Genomic DNA, 24,421 nt, shown 5'->3' with positions numbered 1-24,421 from the left:
CCACCTGCTTTACCTTATGTAGAGCTCAAACCACCATCACAGTGTGGGGCAGAATAAAGCAGAGTATTGTAGCCTGTTCTCAGAAGAGGTTAAAAAATGTATAATCTCCTAAGCCTCTCCTAACAACACGAGTACTGACACATTTAAAGTTAGACAACTGTATACTATAATCAAATGATCTCATAGATGGAGTAAGCCTCAATATAATAGGTCATGTCAACTATGAATGAAAAAGAAAACATGGAAATATTTGGCAGGTAAATTCACTCGGAAGTAATGGAAAATTTAGAAAGCACACTTAATTTAAATGATTTAATTTGGAGATAACAATTACATACATTAACTTTGGCTATTTGGGTTAATTGACATATGGTCAGATTTGAGTGATATTTTTAAACGATCCAAGCCAATTCTTCTGGGATTAGATACATGATTGAGTATGCTTAGGTCTATAACTTTGGCCCACCGTATGTTTTACATTTGACATTCTCCCCTAAAGGTTCATATCTCAGCCCAAAGCTACTGTTGTCCTTGTGTTGAACTTCACCTTTGCAGCATTCCCTCCCCCCCACCTCCCTCACACCCCACCCTGCCTGTGGTCACCACTCGTGTGATGTATCTCTCATGAGGTGTATGTCGGTCTAGGCTCAGCCTCATTCTGCCATGACTGTTTTCATCATCACAAGTACTTGATCTGTTTCACGTTTTATGGAATCGATAAATCTCATCCCTAAAGAGTCCAGCAGGCCTTTGATTCCTGACCTGACATTTGCTAATGCTCTTCCTGATGACCTGCCACTACGGATCTTCAGAACTGCACTCCGTGTTTGACAACACTCATAATATGAATCAATATTCAGCATTCAGTAAGTGAGCTGGGGAGTCATTTTATTGCTGCAAAAGGCTGCATTGCCCCCGGGCAGCTGTCAGAAATGGGTAGTTATTAATAGCCCTCTCTCTTCACTTAGCATAGTCAGTAGGGGTCCAGCATGAAATGATTTAATCAGTTTATGATATCTGTGACAGAGAGCACTTAAAATGTAATCACAAAATTTAGGTAGAAGTGTCCCTGGGCCGTTGTAATGTTTTCCTCACTTAATTTTCCCTGATCCCTGATATAGTGTGGTGCACACTGAGAAGCTGACCATACAACAAAATTAGGCCTCGATCTGCCTGAGTGTTACTGTATTTCTCTCTAGCCCAGCATTTTCAGTGGCATATTTACAGATTATTGATGTTCGTGCCTTGGGGGGAGTTGTTTAGTTTAGCAAGACTTTCCAGGGAGATAGGAGTGGTGGTTGTGGAAAGTAAAGATGGTTAAGAATGTTCAGAAGCAGCTCACCTCACAAGTTGCTCCTCACCTCCAAGCTAAGTTTCAATATATTGATGGTATCAGGGCACAGAAACCCCCATTAGGGAATCCCTGGGTCCTGAAGCTGACACCTGGAATGGAGTCATAAAGAAGTTAGAAAGAAATAGCAAAACTCCTTTTCACTCTATACTCGCTCCCTTAGTGATCTCACCAGATCACGTGGCTTCAGTTGTCATCTCTCTGTGGATGATTCTCAGATCCATATATCCAGACCTAGTTTCTCCTCTGAGCTACAGTCTTCCACTGCTGATTGCCTTTAATACATCTTGAACTGGATGTTTCATAAGTATCTCAAATTCAGCCTGTCCAAACCCAGAACTCATAGACTTTCCTACCTTCTGAATTTCTCTATCACTACCCAGGGTACCATCATCTTCCTAACCCTTGACTCTTCACCCTCACTCAACCCAACTATTGAATCTATTACCATGGATTTATTATAACTATTTCTATCTTCACAATTTGTCCCTTCCTCTCCACTCACATAGCCATAAACCCAGTTCAGATACCTAGGTATTCATTGGTCTCTCTTACTAGATTGCATACTGCTTGAGAGGAGGAACTGTGGAGTTTAAAATTTGTCATTATTCTTATTATTCTATTTCCTTTTATCCTTAAGACTTAGCACAGTGCCTGGCACATAGTAAGCACTTAATAAGTGCTTTTTGACTGACTGACCTGATTCTAGATCTTTTGGGTTCTTTTCCTTTTTCAAAGTTTGACTTCCTTTCTTTAAATCTGCTACTCACCAAATTCCTATTTCCTGTCTGAGAAAGTAGTTCTTGACTCATGTATAAAGCAGAGATGACCGATGTGGCCTAAGCTCAATGTCTGATCAAACTGTATACTCAATTAGGTGCTCTCTGATGACACATCACTCAGGTGACTCCCCTTTACTTCCCGTAACCATCAAGTGAATTCATTTCTAGAATTCTATCCTTTGTGGTTTTACAGGATTCATAATATTTTAAACATACATTGAATAAAAGATGAAATTTCTCTTAAGGGAAGAGTAGAGTTGTCCCCAAAAATGGGAACAGAAAAAAATCGTCTCACTTTCAGCAGCCCATATACTTTTAATTTTCTTTCAATTTATTATTATCCTATTGTTTGGTGCATATCTTATTGGACCTTAGAGAACTACTCCAGGAAATGTATTCTGATGTGTTGTCCTTCATTCCCTCCCAAATCTGACTTTTTAAGAAACTCCCCTGCATTCAGACTCAGGTTTAACTGACATCCCAGTCTAGGGTATTGATATGCACTTTTCGAAACAATAGAAACCCATACATTGACACCAGCAGATGGCTCAGCCCTGAGGCATGCCATCTCCCAAGCAGGATCCCAGTTTCAGACACCAGACTCTGACTCTTGCTGAATCAACTCAACTCTGATCCTAGCCTCTGATCATTGTTGACATGTGATTTTGCTGAGAGAAACCATTGTCAATGGGTTAAGGAGGTGAGGAGAAATCATCTCCTTCTCTTGCTGTACTTTCCAAGGGGTACAAGGGAAAAAGTGAAGGGTAAATTCTTTATACAGAGCTGACTACCTTATTGAGAGTCTTCATTTTTTAAAGGCCACCAGGGGCTTTTAGCCTTCCATCATGAGAAATTTTCCCTGGGTTCATTACTTATCTTCACTAGTGACCAACCCTTGTTAATTCTATCAGGATGATTGAAGAGTGTCTTCACACTTTTTTGTTGGTTGTAGAAAAAAACTTAATTTTGTTAAAGGCCGATGCACCTCCTTTACGTTATCAACTGACAACGATGTAGGCATTTTGCATTTTTACCTAATGAACTAATCTTGATCAATTTCAACCGACAGATATTTATTAAGGGTCTAGTATGTAACTAGACTGTTTATACTAGGACTGTTATTCTAATAGGCACTTATACTCATGCTGATATTGATACAGTAACGAATCACAAAGCATTGCACAGGATATTGGCGATAGAAAGGAATTTAGAAATCATCTGGCCTAACCTTTATGTTTTTGATGAGAGGTGAAGTTACTTCTCTAGGATCATATAGCTATTTGAATATTGTTGGTAGTCGTTTTTCAGTTGTATCTGACTCTTTGTGACCCCGTTTGGGTTTTTCTTGGCAGAGGTACTGGAGTGATTTGCTATTTCCTTCTCCAGCTCATTTTAGAGTTCAGGAAACTGAAGCAAATAGGATCACACAGCTACAAAGTGTCTGAGGCCAGATTTGAACTCAGGAAGATGTCTTCTGTACTCTAGGAAGCTCAGCTCAAGCATTGCCTTTTATATGATCCATTCTTCCTCTGCCAAGTCCCTAGCTGCTAGTGCCCTCCTTCTATAGTTATTTGTTATTTATTTTTAATGTATTTTTATGTTTGTTGTTCAGTCGTTTCAGTCGTGACTTCTTTGTGACCCCATTTGGTGTTTTCTTGGCAAGGATAGCGGAATGGTTTGCTATTTCCTTCTCCAGCTCATTTTACAAATGAGGAAACTGAGGAAACAAGGTTAAGCGACTTGCCCAGGATCACACAGCTAACAAGTATCTGAGGCCAGATTTGAACTAAGATCTTCCTGACCCCAGGCCTAGTGCTCTATGCACTGCACCACCTTCCTGCCCTTATTTTGTATATATTTATATGTTCAAATATCTCCCCTGATAAAATGTATAGTTCTTGGCCAGAGACTGTTTCATTTCTCTTTTTGTATCCCCAGTGTCTAGCATAGTGACTGGCACATGGTAGGGAATACTTGTTGATTGATTGATCTTATAGCCGTATAGCATGTTAAGATTTGTAAAGTACTTTCCTCTCAACCTTACAAAGTAAGAAATATGAACAATGAACATTGAAGCAAAATTCTGAATTTTTTGGTGAGTATCCAAAATCAACTATGTAACCAAAATGAAAGGGATTGTTTTGAATATAGAATTAGATCTACATGTGTCCAGAGACAAATACAGTATCTTTAAAGATACCTTTCCAAAATTTTTAAAGTACAATTTAAAAAAATCTGTTTTATTATGAATTCAATGAGAACCAACAAATACAACCATTTCAATATACAAAGGACAAAAAGACAATTCTTTATGAATCCCTGAACTTCAATTATTCCCAGTTTTTTTAAAATGTATATATTGAATTTTACATGGTAGTAAAAGAGTTATCTTGGAAGCTGAATTGGATTTTGGAGGAAGGAAAGGACTTTAAAAGTGTGAGAAATGCAGTTGAATCTAACTGAAGTCCAGGAGATAGAATGACCAGAGGAATGGAAATGGAAGAAGGCAGGATGAAAATAAGAAGTAGAGAATAATCCAGATTGTCTGGAACATAAACTACATGAAGGGGAATATGTGATGAGGCTGACAAGGTATGTTGGAGCCAAACTGTCACAGACCTTAAATGCCAGAATCAGGAATTAAGATTTTATCCATGTGACAGGGGGAAGCCATGAAAGGTTTTTTTTTTAATTAGAATGACAGCATCACAATAAAGCAATCAATCAACAAATATTTATTAAGTATCTACTATGTGCCAGGCATGGCGCTTGGTGCTAGGGATATAAATGTAGAGAAAGAAACAATCCCTACTCACAAGGGGCTTGCATTCTTTCTTTTTAATTTTTAAGATTTTTTTATTTTTAGTTTACAACACTCAGTTCCACAAGTTTTTGAGATTCAAATTTTCTTCCCCTCCCTCTCCTCCCTCCTCCCCCCCCAAGACAGCATGGAATCCAATATATGTTCTACATATACCTTCTCATTAAACTTATTTACACAATAGTCAAGTTGTAAAGAAGAATTATGACCAATGGAATGAATCATAAGAGAGAAGAAACAAAACCAAAAAGAAGAGGAAAAAAAGAGAGCAAATAGTTTGCCTCAATCTGCATTCAGATTCTGTTATTTTTTCTCTGGATGTAGATAGCTCTTTCCATCATGCGTCCTTTGGCGCTGTTTTTGAACCTTGTATTGCTGAGAAGAGGCAAGTCTATCAAAGTTAGACATCACAGAAGCAATGTGACTGTGGTTGTGTATAATGTTCTCTTATTTCTGCTCTCCTCACTCAGCATCATATCATGTAGGTCTTTCCAGGTTATTATGAAATCCATATGTTCCCCATTTCTTATAGCACAATAGTATTCCATTACATTTATATACCACAACTTGTTCAGCCATTCCCCAATTGATGGGCATCCCCTTGATTTCCAATTTTTTGCTACCACAAAAGGAGCTGCTATAAATATTTTTGTACGTACAGGTCCCTTTCCCACTTGTATAATCTCTTTGGGATACAGCCCAAGAAGTGGTATTGCTGGGTCAAAAAGGGTATGCACATTTTTATAGCCCTTTGGGCATAGTTCTCCAGAATGGCTGGATCTGTTCACAACTCCACCAACAATGTAACAATGTTCCAATTTTCTCACATCCTCTTCAACATTTATCATTTTCCTGTTTTGTCATGTTAGCCAATCTGACAAGAGAGATGTGGTACTTGAGTCGTTTTGATTTGCAATTCTCTAATCAGTAGTGATTTAGAGCATTTTTTCACATGCCTATAGATATCTTTAATTTCTTCCTCTGCAAACTGCCTGTTCATATCCTTTGACCATTTCTCAATTGGGGAATGACTTGTATTCCTATAAATTTGGCTCAGTTGCCTCTATATTTTAGAGATGAGGCCTTTATCAGAGACACTAGTTGTAAAGATTTTCTCCCAATTTTCTGCTTCCCTCCTAATCTTTGTTGCATTGGCTTTGTTTATACAAAAACTTTTCAATCTAACATAATCAAAATTATCCATTTTGCATTTTGTAACACTCTCTATCTCTTGTTGGATCATGAATTCCTTGCTTTCCCATAAATCTGACAGGTAAATTATTCCTTGCTCTCCCAAATTGCTTATAGTATCAGCCTTTATTCCTAAATCATGAACCCATTTTGACTTTATTTTGGTATGTGGTGTAAGATATTGGTCTATGCCCAGTTTCTGCTGTACTATTTTCCAATTTTCCCGGCAGTTTCTGTGAAATAGTGAATTTTTAAGGGCGCTTATATTCTAATGGGGGAGGCCAGTCTTTGTATAGATATGAATAAATGCAAATATACACAAAGCAGTAAAATATAAGTTTTTGAGAGGACACTTGGGAATCAAGAAAGGCTTCATGTAGAAGATGGGGCTTAAGTTACACCTTAAAGGAAGAGAGACTCTGTGAAGCAGGAGGAAGGGGGAAGTACATCTTGGTATGTGGGACGGCTGATGCAAAGACACCAAGATGGGAAATAGAGTGTTGTATGTTAGGAGCAAAAGAACGGTTTGGCTGGAATAATATGTAATGAAGTTGGCCAATTTGTGTAGAGCTTTAAAAGCTAAACTAGGTATATTTTATCCAAGAGGCAATTGGAAGCCACTAGATTTGGTTGAATAGGAGAGTCATCTGGTTAGATCTGCACTTAAAGGAAGTCACTTTGGCAGTAGTGTGTGTTTACCAATTCTTGTTTACCAATTCTTGCATCCCCCAAGGATGTAATTCATCTGGGCCAGGTGACTTGAATTCATCAAGGATAGCTAAGTATTCTCCTATCTCCTTATTTATCTTGATCATCAACTTTGTATTAGTCATTTTTGTTGTTCTTTCTCATTCTAAGGCCATTTTCCATGGAAGAAGTAAAATAAGAAGACAGAAGCTCTGTCTTCTGTCTGTTATCAGTTAAATCTTCCATCCATTTGGATCAACAGTTCTAACCCATCTTTGATGTTTGCCCTCACCCCCACCCCTCCATGTAGCTAAGCCCCTTTAGCCTACTTTTTTGTCTTTAGCTCTCAGGTCATTCTGAACTTAGGCGTTTCTTACATAAGGCCTATAGAGTCATGGGCATGCATGTCTATTCATCTTCTGTTACTTGCCCTTGCTTCCTTTTTCCGTACTCATTTTTTTTAAACTTCCACATTGGTTGGTGAGTCTCTATGCGTCTACACTAGTCCCTTCAAACATTTCCTATTTTTCCTTCTCATTGGATTTGTGAGGTGTGCCCATCCTTTCTCAACTGACTTTGCCTATAGAATTTTAGTCCACAGGATCCTCCCCTGTGTTCCTTTGAAGCCTTTTAAATCTCTTCTCTTATATGTCAGACTATGCCCAAATTTTCTTTATTACAATTTTTCTAAGGGAGTGATTGCTTCCCCCAGTGGTTTCCATCATTTCCACCCCAGCAACCAGATCTTTCTGTTGGCGAGGATAAGATCCAGCATAGAATTCTTCTTTATTGGTTTTTTTCCTACTTTTTAAAGGATGAAATTTTTACCAAGGAAAGTTGGGAAGATGGGAAATTCATAGTCAAGATTTACTTTCTCTATGTAGCTATTTCCCTGAACAAGTAAAGTGCTACTTCGTGTCCTACTTCCATTTCTAGGAACAAACATAGATCTTGGGAGTATGTAAAACTTTCTGTGTGAATCCTGCTATGCTCTAGTTGCCATATAAAATAGGAAATTTCAGCTATTCTGCCAAAACCTGAAGACCTCATGTTTGTTGAATGAAATGAATGATTCATCAAAATGAAAATATAACTTGAACTGAGCTTGTTTTTCTTAAATTTTTCATGTTTTACAGTCTCATTTTTTGCTATAAAATGTACAAGTTGAATAAAAGTATATGTAGTGAAATGTGGCATATGCTTTTAAGACTATTCAGTTGGACTGTTTACTTTTAAAGCAGTTTTAGCAGCCTACCTTTTGTGTGAACAAATATATCCAAAAACAAAATTCTAGACAAATACTATGATTTAGACTTGCATGGCATGCTGAAGTCATCTTTTGTTAAGAAATCTGTTACATCTTCAGCAAATGGCAGACACCATTCAAGTGCCTGTAATTGACCAGCACAATACCACACTTCTGACACTCTGCTGACTAGGTGACCCAGAAGGCTCCATGTATAGACAGTACACAACCTCCTCATTTTATATTTCTTTTCTCTAATAGGAATGGGTGTGACATGGGGCCAACTACCTATAACTGACTCCTAAAAAAATACGGGTTGAGCTTTAACCCTAGGAAAGTTCTTCATTGTATACAGTTTTCTCCATTAAAAAGGGCATGGCTTACTGTTATATGATTAGATTTTTTTTTTGAAAGTTAGAAATGCACTCCGGGAATTGCGTTTCCTTTTTGTGGCTCACTACAGAAAGATGGATAGCGAGATGCTCAGCAATTTTATCCTTTCTTTTTCTATTGTCATGCATGTTATCATTACTCCCACAGCTCCCATAGAGTGTTTTAAGAATAATTTTCTATGTTAGCTCAATTAATGGTAATTATAATAGCAATGGAATATCAAAATACAATTTTAAAAACTGAAATGTGATAAAACCATACTTTATAGTTGTCATGAGATACTTTTCATGTCAAATGTTAACTGAATATGTTGCTGAAATTGATATAGTTGGAAAAAATGTTTGTACCTACAATTTATGTAATAATGTCTTGTTAGCTATAGCACCCAAAAGGTTTTAAGGGGATAATTTGAGGTTTTTACATGGCATTTATAACTATAAAGGCTATGTCACCACCAGGGTAAACACAGACCAGAAGATACACTATTAAATGTTTGCATGGGTAGGGAGATTAGTATTAATTTATTTTAAATGTACCAAGAAATATTTCACAGGTTTAGAGTTTTTAGACAAATTCATACAAATTTCTTAGAAGCCTGGTTGCGCACCAAAACCAGGTCCTTTGGGTGGCTCAGTCAAAGATGTAAGACCACCAGCTGGCTGACAAGAGAAATGTCCGTTTCTTGGTCCAGGTTTTGGAACATTGCCAGCTTTCAGCCATTAGGTATCTTCAATATCCTTAGGAGTCAAATATTCATAATAATTATCATTTATTTGAACCATCGGTACATTTACACAGGCACCTAAACATTCTACTTCTATTAATGTGGAAAGTTTGTCATGTGTAGTTTTTCCAGCCTTAATACCAAGCTTTTTCTGAATGGCCTCCGATATGCTGTCAGAATCTTGAAGCATGCAAAATGTAGTGGTGCACACTTGAATTATGATAATTTCCAACTGGTTTTCTATCATACATTGTATAAAAAGTTGCTACTTCATATACTCTCATTGGAGGTAGTTGTAAAACTTCAGCAACCTTGTTCATGGCAGAGATAGGCAACCATCCATTCTGCCTTCGGGCTAAGCCCAGTACTGGAAGCACAGCTGCTGCTTTATGTCCCTCTGGCCAATTCTTTACTATTGCTTCTTTCCTCTTATGGTTTTCTGGTGTGAAATCAAATGGAGTATCTGGGTTATTTTCAGAGTATCTCTGCACAAATAAGGCTCCTCCAGTTCCCTTTTACACAGCTGTTTTGTGTAGCATCTCATCCTTCTCCACCAGTGACCAAGGAGACTGGTGCCCTCCCCCCCCCCCCACCCTCACCCCAGTGACGAGGAGAGGAACATGGTGGCTTAGAGTCTTCCTTTAAGAATAGTTTCTGCAACCAAACAAAATTATAATTTTAGGTAAAAAAAATTAAAGGTTCTTAAATATAAATCGTACTAAGTACAAAGAAGGCTTTTCAATGGTGATTTTTAAAAGGTTTCAAAAAAGTTTTAAAATATAAATCATACCAATCAAAAAGACCTTTTATTTTAAATCAGATTGATGATTTTTGTTATGAAGTTTGTGTATTGTTTTGCTGCTTGAATTGTTGTAGATGCCATGATGGTTTGTGATTTCTAATAAACAGCATAAGAACAGGAAGCTTATGAGAGACATTCCAAAGGGAGGTTTTAGAAGTTTTATTGTATGACCATTCATTCATTGAGCAAACATCTTTAAATGGCTATTGTGGTGAGAGCTCTGTGCTAGGAGTGAGAGATATAAGGGGAAATCAAATGTGATCCCTGACATCATGAACCTTATAATCCAGTAGGGAAGATAAGAAAGACATGCAGACAAATAACTATGGAACATTTTAAGTACACAAGAAAGCTGCAAATAAAGTACAGTAAGTGGTCCCAGTAAAGAGAATTTGGGAGATCAAGGAAGGTGCTCTGGAAGAAGTAGCAGATGAGCTGGGATTTTATGATTTCAACCTGAAACAGTGGGGAAGGGGAGAACATCCTAGGTGCAGTATACGTAGCTTGAGCAAAGGCCCAGAGGTGGCAATGCAAAGACTTTTTATGAAATATTGACAGTTTAGTTTGGCCATAGCCCAGAATATGACAGGATGTAATATAAGGTTAGTCTGTAAAGATAGGTTGGGCGTTTTGAAAGGCATATATTGACACAACAAGGAATTTGGATTTTAGTTAGTGGGGAATATTTGAACAGTGGAAGAACAATCAGAACTCTTTTAGGAAGATTACTTTGCCAGTCAGATGAAGAATATATTTTCTTCCTAAAATCAGTTTTCTAGGAAGCTGGCTCAGATAACCTACCTGTGCTGCCTTTTTGCTCACTAAGTATTATATATTGCGGTGGTACCACCATTACAAGGGGAAAGGCCAGTTTGAAAACTGTTGTGGTTACAAATAAACAAGTTTCAGCAAGAAGTTAGAAAATGAAAAGGATATCTTTTCACATCTTTTGTGATGCTAGCATGTTCCAAAATGTTCGTTATTTTCCTTGTATTTCTTGGATGTTTGCCTTACCTCATTCAATGAAGAGAGAGTTTCTTTTAGCATTTTATCTTGCCTCAACTCACAGATATAGGGCTAGTTAATAATTGTATAGGAAGTGGATCACAGATCTTATGCCTTAGAAATGTCCAATGGCCATGATAACAATGGTTATTACTCTTTCTTCCTTCTGGCATGTATTTCATCCTAATCATACCTCTATGTGAAAATCATTGGGAATTCTGAGGTTTTCCTAACCAAAACCAAAACAAAGAAGCCTCAGTTTGGCACCCTGGCAGGAAACAGATAACTGAGTGTAAATGTTTTGTAGTCTTTCTTTTTTTAAATTATCATTTATTTGTTTAATATTTTAGTTTTCAGCATTGATTTTCACAACAGTTTGAATTACAAATTTTCTCCCCATTTCTACCCTCCCTCCCACTCCAAGATGGCATATATTCTGATTGCCCCGTTCCCCAGTCAGCCCTCCCTTCTGTCACCCCACTCCCCCCATCTCCTTTTCCCTTACTTTAGGGCAAGATAGATTTCTATGCCCCATTGCCTGTATATCTTATTTCCCAGTTGCATGCAAAACTTTTTTTTTTGAAAATCTGTTTTTAAAACTTTGAGTTCCAAATTCTCTCCCCTCTTCCCTCTCCACCCACCCTCCCTAAGAAAGCAAGCAATTCAACATAGGCTACATATGTATCATTATGCAAAATCCTTCCACAATACTCATTTTGGGAAAGACTAACTATATTTTGCTCCTTCCTATCCTATTCCCCTTTATCCAATTTTCTCCCTTTACCCTGTCCCTTTTCAAAAGTGTTTGCTTTTGATTACCTCCTCCCCCATCTGCCCTCCCTTCTATCATCCCCACTTTTTGATCTCCTTCCTCCTTTCCTGTGAGGTAAGATACCCAATTGAGTGTGTATGTCATTCCCTCCTCAGGTTGAATCTGATGAGAGCAAGATTCACTCATTCCCCCTCACCTGCCCCCTCTTCCCTTCCTACAGAACTGCTTTTTCTTGCCACTTTTATGTGAGATGATTTACCCCATTCTATCTCTCCCTTTCTCCCTCTCTCAATATATTCCTCTCTCATCCCTTAATTTGATTTTTTTAAGATATCATCCCTTCATATTCAACTCACCCTGTGCCCTTTGTCTACATATTATATATATATACATATATGCTTATATGTATATATATATATATATATACATATATATGTGTGTGTGTGTGTGTGTGTGTGTGTGTGTGTGTATGTATATTCCCTTCACATACCCTAATACTGAGGTCTCATGAATTATACACATCATCTTTCCATGTAGGAATGCAAACATAAGAGTTCAACTTTAGTAAGTCCCTTATGATTTCTCTTTCTTGTTTACCTTTTCATGCTTCTCTTGATTCTTATATTTGAAAGTCAGATGTTCTATTCAGCTCTGGTCTTTACATTGAGAAAGACTAAAAGTCCTCTATTTTATTGAAAATCCATGTTTTGCCTTGGAGCATGATACTCAGTTTTGCTGGGTAGGTGATTCTTGGTTTTAATCCTAGCTCCACTGACCTCTGGAATATCATATTCCAAGCCCTTTGATCCGTTAATGTAGAAGCTGCTAGACATTGTGTTATCCTGATTGTGTTTCCACAATACTAAAATTGTTTCTTTCTGGCTGCTTGCAGTATTTTCTCCTTGATCTGGGAGCTCTGGAATTTGGTGACAATATTCCTAGGAGTCTTCTTTTTGGGATCTTTTTCAGGAGGTGATTGGTGTATTCTTTCAATATCTATTTTACCCTCTGGGTCTAGAATATCAGGGCAGTTCTCCTTGATAATTTCTTGAAAGATGATATCTAGGCTCTTTTTTTGATCATGGCTTTCAGGTAGTCCAATAACTTTTAAATTATCTCTCTTGGATCTATTTTCCAGGTGAGTAGTTTTTCCAATGAGATATTTCACATTGTCTTCCATTTTTTTATTCCTTTGGTTCTCTTTTATAATATCTTGATTTCTCATAAAGTGAATAGCTTCCACTTGCTCCAATCTAATTTTTAAGGTGGTATTTTCTTCAGTGGTCTTTTGGATGTTCTTTTCCATTTGGCTAATTGTGCCTTTCAAGGCATTCTTCTCCTCGTTGGCTTTTTGAAGCTCTTTTGCCATCTGAGTTAGTCTATTTTTTAAGGTGTTATTTTCTTCAGTATTTTTTGGGTCTCCTTTAGCAAGTCATTGACTTGTTTTTCATGGTTTTCTTGCATCGCTTTCATTTCTCTTCCCAATTTTTCCTCTACTTCTCTAACTTGCTTTTCCAAATCCTTTTTGAGCTCTTCCATGGTCTGAGACCAGTTCATGTTTTTGTTGGAGGCTTTTGATGTAGGCTCTTTGATTTTGTTGACTTCTTCTGGCTGTATGTTTAGGTCTTCTTTGTCACCAAAGAAAGATTCCAAAGTCTGAGACTGAATCTGAGTTCGTTTTTGCTGCTTGGCCATGTTCCCAGCCAACTACCTGACCCTTGAGTTTTTCGTTGGGGTATGACTGCTTGTAGAATAGAGAGTACTTTGTCTCAAACTTGTGGGGCTGTGCTGTTGTTTTCAGAGCTGTTTCTATACAGCAAGCTCTGCCATACCAGTGCTCCTCCTCCCGTAAGAACTGCCAACCCTGACTGCGACTCAGATCTGAGCAGGCTGTGCACTGCCGCTCTGATCCACCACTTAATTCCTTCCACCAGGTGGGCCTGGGGCCGGAAGCAACTGCAGCTGTAGTTCTGTAGCTGCACCACCTCTGCTGCCCCTGCGGCTGTGACTGAACCATGAACTCCCTTGACTCTGTCCCTGCAGTTTTTCCCACTAACCTTCTGTGTTGTCTTTGGTGTTTGTGGCTTGAGAAGTCTGGTAACTGCCACAGCTCACTGATTCAGGGTGCTAGGGCCTGTTCTGCCTGGCTCTGGGTCTGGTTGGTCTGGGTGCGGCCCATGCTGGGCTCTGCTGTGCTGTGCTCCCAGCTTTGGTGTGATAGACCCTACCCAGCGACCATTCAGGCTGTCCTGGGCTGGAGCCCTGCTTCCCTCTGCTGTTCCGTGGGTTCAGCAGTTCCAGAATTTGTTCAGAGCCACTTTTTATCACAGTTTGGAGGAGCCCTAGGCCAGTCCCTGCTTTCCAGCCACGATCTTGGCTCTGCCCCAATGTTTTGTAGTCTTGTAACATGAAGAAATGCACTTAGGACTTTCAGCCCTACCTATATTAGTAATGTGTTACTGCCAAGTAAGGATTTCTTTTGGTGTTGTGGCTATTGACAAATCATTCAAACTTTCTGAGCACTAATTTTGCCATTTTATGAAATTGGAACAACACTTTTAGTACTTACTCCCTGAAGTTGTTGGGTCATGGAGAGAAAAAAATATCATGTATATGGAGAAGGTAAATGCATCTTGAGGAATACCTTTTCACTCTCAAGGTCATTCTGGAGAATTAAATATTCTTTTAAAAATTCAAAGAAAAGCTTGAGTATAAAAACAAAGAAGAAAATTGTTTTGAAGGAGTAGAGAATACTCCGAAGCTATACCAGAAGTTTGAAGTAGGAGAATGTCATACGGAGGAGATAGTGAAACAGGCCACTCACTCTTCTCAACATGAAAGCCAAGGATAGTTGTTTTGCTGAAAAGAGTTTAAATCCCAGACTTCACTGACCCAGAGGGCTTACATCTGTGGCCATTGATGTTGCTTCCGGTTCACCTGAATTCATGCAGCCCAGGGCATGAGGAGGTCTGGCTCCTCCCTAAAGCTTCTGGCTCAGATGACCAACACCAGAACAGGGAAGCGGCTCTGGATTAAACCAACAGCAGCAGTAGCAGCCACCACCACGCCAATGATAATAGCTAGCATTTATTATAATATCGTATAATTATTATCTTGTAATTATTGTAGTAATGGTTATTATTTTATAATAACACATAACTTATAAATATATAATTTATAATAATAGCTAGCATGGAATGCTTTAAGTGTTGCAAAACACTTTTATACATGTTGATTTATTTGATCTTCGTAGCCCTGTAAGATAGATGCTGTTATTTCCATTTTACAGATGAAGAAACTAAGCAATATTGCATCCTCATTGAATATGGCTTCTATGTCTAAGCAAACCTCTTTTTTGTTCATTGTCAAATGGATTACGGATACCTCATTTGATTTCAATCTCAAGTACTAGACTGGTCGCCATTAGTCTCCATTAACTACAACTAGACAGCTGAGTAGCTCCGTGGATAGTGTTGGACCTGGAGTCATGAAGACCTGCATTCAGATCCTGCCTCAGACACTTAGCTGTGTGATCCTGGGCAAGTCCTTAAATGTCTCTCAACCTCAGTTTCCTCCTATATAAAATGAGAATAATAATAATTAATCATAATACCCACCTCCCAGGGTTGTTCTGAGGATCAAATGAAATAACATGTAAAGTGATTTGTAAACCTTAAACTGTTGTATATAAATACTAGCTCTCATTATTATTGTTATTTTTATTATTATTACCACTACTACTATTACTACGCCAGGTCTTGTATACAAAAGCATAAAGTGTGGATAACAAGTAAGATCAATCCTCATGCAAGGAGGTAAATTTGACCTAATATATGTCATTGAGACTGGGTGGAGGTGCAGTTACACACACACACACACACACACACACACACACACGTATGTATGTATGTATATGTATATATGGATGTGTATATATATATATATATATATCTGAAATATAACTTTGGATGAATAGAACTTATTTACAAGAAATAGAACTGGTAAAAGGGAAGGAGGAACAAATTAACATTGTCTACTAAAAAAGTACAGGACCAGTGGGGGATAAAATATTTGGGTCAAAATCTACAGAAGCAGATACAAAAGCAATTGAATTCAACAATATTTTGTTAAGGACTCACTATGTGCCGGGCTCTTCGACTAGATTCTGAGAATAGAGATCATGCGTTGAATTGAAATAATAGGAATGGTCCAGGTGCCACTGTCTACATTGATGACCAGATATAAAAAGCACTGTACTTAGTCGTCAAAATACCTGGGTTCTTTTTCAGTTTACTGTGGTCAAGAGGGTTTTGTCAGCTGTAAAAAGTGTTAGACTCAGTGATTTCTATGGTCACCTAATTCCCTAAAATTCTAAGATTCCAATTATTTATTCTGTCATGCACCCCGATGCCATTGGCGAGACCACAGAGTTCCAAAAGGAGACATGGGCCCTGCCCTCAAAGAGTTGAAAGCCTTGTTGGGAGGCACTCCTTATGTGCAGAACAGTTAAGGAATGTAAGAAAATATGTAACTGTGTCAAACAGCATGGAGCTAACTCTAAATATGGTATGAGGCTGGTAAAGGGAGAGAGAAGCGTAGTCGTAGAATGGTGTTTTTCTTGAGTTTTCACCTACCTACTTTGGACGAGTCATTTGATTTTGTTCTGCCTTAGTTTCTGTATGTGAATAGTAACAGTTTTCTCCAGGAAATGTTTGTGAAGTACTTCTACATAAAAGGCTCTGAACAGTTAAAAGGGAAGAATGTTTGTTGTGTTGAATTGACTGTTTTTGTTTTTTTCTGTTGTGTATTTCTGAGCCAGTGGTCATTTGGTCACTGTCAGTGGGGTGTCCCTTTATCTGGTGGGAATTAGAGGAAGTCCCTTTGCATTGTTTTCTAGAGATTTTCTTTCAGTTTTATGTCTTTTTTTTTTTTAAAAATGGGCAAAGGTTGCAAGTTCTGAAAATAGATTAGCCATTGCACTTTCCTCTATATTGATTTAGATTGCATGCTGCCATGTCAATCATCCTGAGACATCTACTTAAGACTCCTGTTAGCAGGGCCGTGATGGGCATTAAAGGAAGACTTGTGTAGTGTGTTTCCCCTTGGGGTGATCATCTGCAGTTGTATTGTCAGTCAGTTTCTTTAGGAGCTCTTTGGCACTGTGATGGAAGAATCTGTGCATGCTAAGTTTAGTCCTTAGGATAGGCCAATTAACATACATCAGAATGAAGGTTGGCCTTTATTCCTTATAGTGCTCTGAGAAGCTGTGTCCTAAAGGCAGAAGGGAAGTCTCAAGTGTGAAGTTCAGAGAGACTCCTGATTAATACTCAGGCTCTGCATCGGATACTTTTTCAAAAACCTGGAGCTGCTAAAGCTAACCAACTTTATGATTAAAGGCACAATGAAGTGATATATCATTCTAATTATATCTCACTACAAATAGAATCTTAGAATTCTGAAAGGACCATAGAGATCATCAGATCCTACCTCTTCCCAATGTAAAGAGTCCTTTGATTTCATTACTGATATAAATATGCAATGGAGAAAAATAAAAATAATCAATTCAATACAATAAACATTCTTTCCTTTGAACTGTTCAGAAACTTTTATTTAGATATACTTCTCTAGCAGTTCCTGGAGAAAAGTGCTGTTATTCACACAAAAACAATAGATGGTTCATTGTCATTCTTTTGCCTGGAAATGTCAATTCAATGGGAGTTCATGGTCTTTTTTCAAAAATAAAATTTATTTTTTCCATTAAGTAAAACTCTATTCTCCCTCCTACACCCATTCCCCACCTGATAAAGAAAGAAAAACAAAATTTCTGTTACAAACATATGGTCAAGTAAAATAAATCTCTTCGTTGGTTTGGTTTCCTCCCCCCCAAAAAAGTTTCATTGTTTACTCTGATTCCTTTACTTCTCTATCAAGAAGAGGGAGGTAAGGGCTTTATCATGAGTTCTCTCATTGGTCATTACATTGTTTTAATTCTGTACCACTGCAGAAAGAGCTGCTATAAATATTTTTGCACATTTTTAGAGTTTGTTTTGCTTAAGACTAATCCCTCCCTTAACAACACTCCCTCATATTGCTCCTCTCTTATCCCCTTGCCCTCCTGTTCCTCTGTTTAGTTAAATGTGTTTCTTTTAAAAACATGTTTTTTAAAATTTTAATTTTTTTCTAATTACATATAAATTTTTTAAACATTTTTTGTTGGTTCTAGGATATCAGGGCTTTTTTCCTTGATAATTTCTTGAAATATGATGTCTAAGCTCTTCTTTTGATCATGGATTTCACTTAGTCTAATACTTCTTAAGTTATCTCTTCTTGGTCTATTTTCCAGGTCAGTTGTTTTTCCAATGAGATATTTCACATTTTCTTTTTTTTATTCTTTTGACTTTGTTTTATTGTTTCTTGATGTCTCTAGCTTCCACCTTCCCAATTCTGATTTTTAAGGAATTATTCTCTTAAGTGAGCTTTTGATCCTCCTTTTTTTCATTTGTGCAGCTAGGTGGCACAGTGGATGGGATGCTGAGCCTGTTGTCAAGAAGACTCATTTTCATGAGTTCAAATCTGGCCTCAGACACTTACTAGCTGTGTGACCCTGGGCAAGTGACTTAACCCTGTTTGTCTCAGTTCCTTGTCTGTAAAATGAGCTGGAGAAGGAAATTGCAAACCACCCCAGCATCTCTGCCAAAGAAACTCCATATGGAGTTACAAAGAGTTGGACGTGATTGAACAACAACTTTTTAAGGAGTTCTTCTCTTCAGTGAATTTTTGTATATCTTTTTTCATTTGGTCAATTCTACTTCTTAAGGAGTTCTCTTCAATGGATTTTTATGCCTCTTTTACCTTTGGGCCTGTTCTGTTTTTTAAGGTGTTATTTTCTTTAGTATTTTTTGTGCTTCCTTTACAAACTGTTCACTCTTTCCCCACCATGATTTTCTTGCATCATTATCATTTATTTTACTTATTTGATTTTTAAAATCCTTTTTGAGCTCTTCCGGGGTCTGAGACCAATTCACATTTTTCTTTGAGGTTTTGCATGTAGCTACTTTGATTTTTTTTTTTTGTCTTTTCAGCGCAAGCTCTGGTGGGGGTGGGGAGGGTTGGGTCTGCAAGCTCTCGGTTCTTCTAAGGTGTTATGATCTAAGAAGTGGTTTGGTCACTACTTTCCTGGACTGTGCTCTGGTCTGTGAGTGATCACAAGCACTCTTTTCCACCCTGGACCTTGCTCCTGCTAGTACTCCTCCTAGCTCTGGGACTGCAACCCAGAACAGTCTATGGGCAATGCAGCAAAATCCTACTCCCAGTACCAGGAAAGAATCCCTTGTAATCTCCTTTTGAGCAATTGTCCTTTCCATTTACCATTTGTGAGCTGAAAACTCTAGAAAACTGTGCCCAGTTCAGTTGTCCATAAGGCCTGCTGCTGGCTTGCTGAGCATAGCCTGTGCTGGCATAGCCTGTGCTGGACTGCACTCCCCTTTCACCCCAGGGAGACTGACCTAAGGTGTGATGTATTGGTCTATGCCTAATTTCTCCCAGACCGTCTTCCAGTTTTGCAAGAAATTTTTGTCAAATAGTGAGTTCTTGCCCCCAAAGCTGGGATTTTGGGGCTATTTCAAATACTAGATTACTATGACTCTTACTACTGTGTATTGTGTGCTAATCTATTCTACTGATCCACCATTCTGTTTCTTGGCCTTTACCAGATTGTTTGATGATTTATTGCTTTGTAGTATAGTTTGCCTTTCTTCACATTTTTTCTTCATTGATTCCCTTGATATTCTTGACTTTTCATTCTTTTAGATGAATTTTGTTATTTTTTCTAGCTCTATAAAATAATTTTTGGGTAATTTGATTGACATGACATTGACTAAGTAAATTAATTTAGGTAGAATTGTCATTTTTATTATATTGACTCAGCCTACCCATGAGAAATCAATGTTTTTCCAATTGCTTAGAACTGACTTTATTTTTTGTGAAAAGTATTTTGTAATTGTGTTCATATAGTTCCTGGATTTGCAGGCAGACTCTGAAATATTTTATATTGTCTACAGTTATTTTATGTGTAATTTCTCTTTCTATCTCTTGCTGCTGGACTTTGTTAGTAATATATAGAAATGCTGATGATTTATCTGTATTTATTTTATATCCTGCAACATTGCTTGAGTTGTTCATTGTTTCAACTAGTTTTTATTTTTTATGGTCCTTTAAGTTTACTATTATACAGTCTGCAAAGACTTTGTTTTCTCATTGCCTATTCTTCTTCATTTGATTGCTTTTTCTTCTCTTATTACGATAGCTACCATTTCTAGTACAATATTGAGTATATAGTGATAATGGTCATCATTGCTTCACTTCTAATCTATCTATAGTGTCTTTTAGCAAAATGTAGTTTTCCTGATTTTCTCTTTTAATTGGGTCTATTTTCATTTCTGCTTTGTTTGAGATTGTGATTGCTACACTTGCTCTTCTTTTTTACTTCAGCCAAAGTGTAATAGATTTTTCTCTCACCCCTTAATATAATTCTATGTGTGTCTTTCTGTTTTAAATGTGTTTCTTGTAAAAACCACATTGTTGGATTCTGATTTCTAATCCATTCTACTATCCATTTCACAGTTATGATTACTGTGTATTTCCCTCCATCCTATTTTCTTCACTTATCATTTCTTTTCTCATTTTACTCTGTCCTTCCTCAAAAGTTTGTGTTTTTTTTTCTGACCGCTACCTCTTTTGATCCAATCTCCCTTATATTACCCCCTCCTTTCTCTTGTCCTCTTCCATTTGTACTTCTTGAGTAAGATAGATTTCTATACCCAAATGAGTGAGTGTGTGTGTGTGTATTTGTGTGTGTGTGTGTGTGTGTGTGTGTGTATGTGTGTGTGTATACTTCCCTCTGAACCAATTCCAATGTGAGGATTGGTGGATTCTTTCAAATTCTATTTTATTCTCTGGTTCTAAGTTATCTGTGCAGTTTTATTTTATAATTTCTTGCAGTATGGTGTCTAAGTTCTTTCTTTGATCATAGATTTCAGGTAATCCAATAATTCTTAAATGCTCTCTCCTCAATCTATTTTCTGTTTCAGTTGTTTTTCCAAAGAGATATTTCACATATTCTCCTTTTTCCCTTTCTTTTGACTTTGCTTTGTTGTTTCTTGATGTCTCAAAGAATCATTAGGTTCCCTTTGCCCAATTCTAATTTTTAATTAATTATTTTCTTTAGTGAGCTTCTGTACCTCTTTTTCCATTTGGCCTATTTTGCTTTTTAAAGAGTTCTTTTATTCAGTGAATTTTTGTGTTTCTTTTACCATTGTCCAATTTTATTTTCTAAGGTGTTATTTTCTTTGGTATTTTTGTGCCTCATTTACATAGCTGTTAATTCTCTTCTTATAATTTTCTTGCATCACTCTCATTTCTTCCCCCAGTTTTTCTTCTACCACTCTTATCTCTTTAACTGTTCCAGGAATTCTTGTTGGACTTTTGTCCAGTTTATGTTTTTTTTTCCTTTGAGGCTTTACTTTTAGCTGTTTTCGTGTTGTTGTCTTCTTCTGAGTTTGCCTTGATTTCTCTTCCACCATAGTAGCTTTTTATTTTTTGGTTCTTTTTTGTTGTTGTTTTCTCATTTTTCTTGACTCTTTCTTGACTGAGAGAGTTGAGATCTGCTCACCTGGGGTTGGGGAGGCAGTGTTCTAAACTGCAGGCTTTTTTATGTTCTTGTTTTCAAATATAGTCTGGGGCCCTGTAAGTTTTCAGTGCTTCCATGGTGGTGTGATCTGGAAGAGGTGTGATCACTGCTCTCTTGTTCTGAGCTCCCTTACCCAGAAAGGGCCCCTTTTCCCCTATAGCCACAAGCACTAGAGCTCTTCTTGACCTTGGAACTGCAATCAGGGCCCCTGCTCCCTTATTTGTGACCACAAGCATTAGTGCTCCTCTCTGCCCTGTGACCACTTCTCCTGCTCATTTTTACCCAGCTGCAAGTGCTTCTCTCTAACCTGGAACTGTGACCCAGAACTGCATATGGGTAGTGGAGTTTCCAAATAGTACCTGGTCCTATGCCCAGTGCCAGCTCAGTGTCCCCTATAATCTCTTTCTGACCTGTTATCAAATCCTTTTGCCACCTCTAGGGTGAGAGCTCTGAAAACTGCAGTGTGTTCTCCAAGCAGGCCCCACCCTGGTGTGACAAATTATTTCTTCTCGCCTCCTAAGTTATCTTAGGTGAGAATATGTCTGACCAAGGTCATTTGTTTACTATGCCACTCCAGAATTCAATTTGACCCACTATTCTAAAGTTGTTTGGAGGAGAATGTTGGAAGAGTTTGGCTTGGTTACTGCCTCTGCTCTACCATCTTGTCTCCACCCCTAGGTTTATTTATTTAAGTCTTGATTCTATTATTTGTTATGTTAACTATTCCACCATCAGCTAGGTGGTATAGGGAGTAGACGACTGGGTCTGGAGTCAGGAGGACCTGAATTCAAATCTGGCTTCAGACACTTACTAGCTAGATAACCCTGGACAATTCACTTAACCTCATCTACCTCAGTTGCCTCATATATGAGATGGGGATAATAATAGCTTCTGCCTCACAGGGTTGATATGGAGATTAAATGAGATCATATTTTTATAAGTACTGAGAAAGTGCTTGGCATATAGTAAGTGCTTAATAAATTCTTTTTCGTCTCCCTTTCTTCCTTTTACTTTCCCTAGCCTTTATGTATCTGCATATTTGATACACCTTCTGTCATCTTTAAGTCTTTTCTAAGTTGGGCCAGAATATGGCCCAAAACAGAAGCTCATTTCATACTTATAGAGACCTCCTTCAAAATTTACATTAAACAAAAGTCTTCAGCTATGGTGATTATGCTAAGTATTGTGAGGATCAAGTGAGATAGCCTATGTAGAGTATATTGCAAACCTTATCATGCTATATAAGTATAGTCAATTTTATTTATCATTATTCTTAATAAATATAAATCTAACGAATTGTACTATTTTCATACATTCCACGTTGTTCTATCTTGTCTAGGTTTTGTTAAAAACCTTGCCAAGATCTAGGTTTTATTGATGTAATTTCCACCTATCTAGTGGCCTCATAATCTTATTTGAGAAGTAAATATAGTTTATCATATCTTGTTCTGATTCATTGTGATCACTTATATTTTCTAAGTAGTCACAAATCATCTATTGAAAAATTGATTCTAGAATACCCCCTTAGAATAGATCATACAATTACTTACTAACATCAATCTTTTACACGTGTTCTTTTCTGGAATTCCTCCTTGGTTATATGTTATAGCCTGATCTCATTCACCATGCACCCTTCTTTTTTTTCTCTGTGTAATACTCATCTTTAGTTCTTCAGAGGAAGTGAAGTTCCAAATCTTGCTGACATACAAGAATAATAGTAAAATGTTAGTATTGGAAAACTGGACATTTTATTTCATGGAGAACTGGAGATCTGTGAAACAAGCTTTGCAATTTTCTACTAGCAGTTCAGATCTATGTGATACATTCTTATGTGTTCCATAACTGTTTATGAGAACCATTAATACAAAATCCCTGCATGCAGCCCTGGCAGCAAAGGTCCTGATATGCAAGAGGGTATATTTGTGCAAACCCAATAACCTTCTGAGGAGGTTACTGAAGTCATCTTTTAGGATCTTTACTTAACCATATGTATTTCATCCTCTAGTTTACTCTTAGGCATGATAATAACTTGTGCTATGATGCCCATTGCCTTTGCTCCATGAATCAGGGATAAAACCTGAGTATACCTGACTTAAGAAGAGGAGAATTATTTCAGTGGCTTACAGTTCTTGGTTTTTAAAACTTCATTCCCACTACTCAGTGGAGGCTTCATCATGTAAGTTTAGAACTTGTGTAAGTGATTGCCAGCCATGGTGGTATATACTTATAGTCCCTGCTCCTAGGGAGGCTGAGGCTGAGGCTGATGGATCTCTTGACTTTGGGAGTTCTGAGCTACAGTTTTTTTTTTCAAAAAGCTGGGATAATTTACCTTTTGTCCTGTGTAATTTTCATTTATGATTTCTTGAAATATAGCTCTGGAAAAACAGGCTTAAAAAAGTCCATTGTGTTTCAAATAAAGCTATTTGACTATGCCTTTAAACCCAAATCATTCTGGCTTTCATTGAATGGCCAATAATAACCCCAGCCCAAGCCTTTGTGGCTCATTGTTTAGGTTGGGATGTCTTAGAATAAGTATAAATAGCAACAGTTTTCTTTTCTGGCCAGAAACTTTGAGAGTTTTCCACTCCCACAATGATATTTTTGTGATGATAAATCAGACCATCTTTTGGGTCAGTTTTTAGTCATCGAATAGGCATTGCCTCAGACAAACTGAGACCTGGGAAAGACCTTAAATTAGAAAGGCTAAGGTTACCCAGGGCATCCCAGACCATCATTCTGTCATCTTGACTCGTCTTGCCACTGAACTTCAATGACTCTGGAGGAGAGAGTGAGGCTGATGACTTTGTGCAACTTCTGCCTCACTTGAATCCAAATCATGTGCAAGTCAAGACATCACCCTCTTGATGTCATTGGTCCTTTTCAAGAATAAAGGACAAACAATTACAGCAACTACGTCATCATCAACACCAATAAGAATGTCATGTCTTAGACTATCCAG

At 37.7% G+C, this 24,421-nt stretch overlaps 1 protein-coding gene and 1 pseudogene across 1 annotated transcript in view; one reads left to right on the top strand and one right to left on the bottom strand.

Moving 5' to 3' along the window:
* CAMKMT (calmodulin-lysine N-methyltransferase) overlaps window positions 1-24,421 on the top strand; it is a 536,340-nt gene that overhangs the window by 258,738 nt on the left and 253,181 nt on the right.
* LOC118841293 overlaps window positions 9,059-24,421 on the bottom strand; it is a 186,952-nt pseudogene continuing 171,589 nt past the window's right edge.

The sequence above is a fragment of the Trichosurus vulpecula genome, chromosome 3 (assembly GCF_011100635.1).
Source record: "Trichosurus vulpecula isolate mTriVul1 chromosome 3, mTriVul1.pri, whole genome shotgun sequence".
NCBI lineage: Eukaryota > Metazoa > Chordata > Mammalia > Diprotodontia > Phalangeridae > Trichosurus > Trichosurus vulpecula.
The sequence above is the reverse complement of the archived record's forward strand: the minus strand, read 5'-3'. Positions and strand labels throughout refer to the sequence as shown.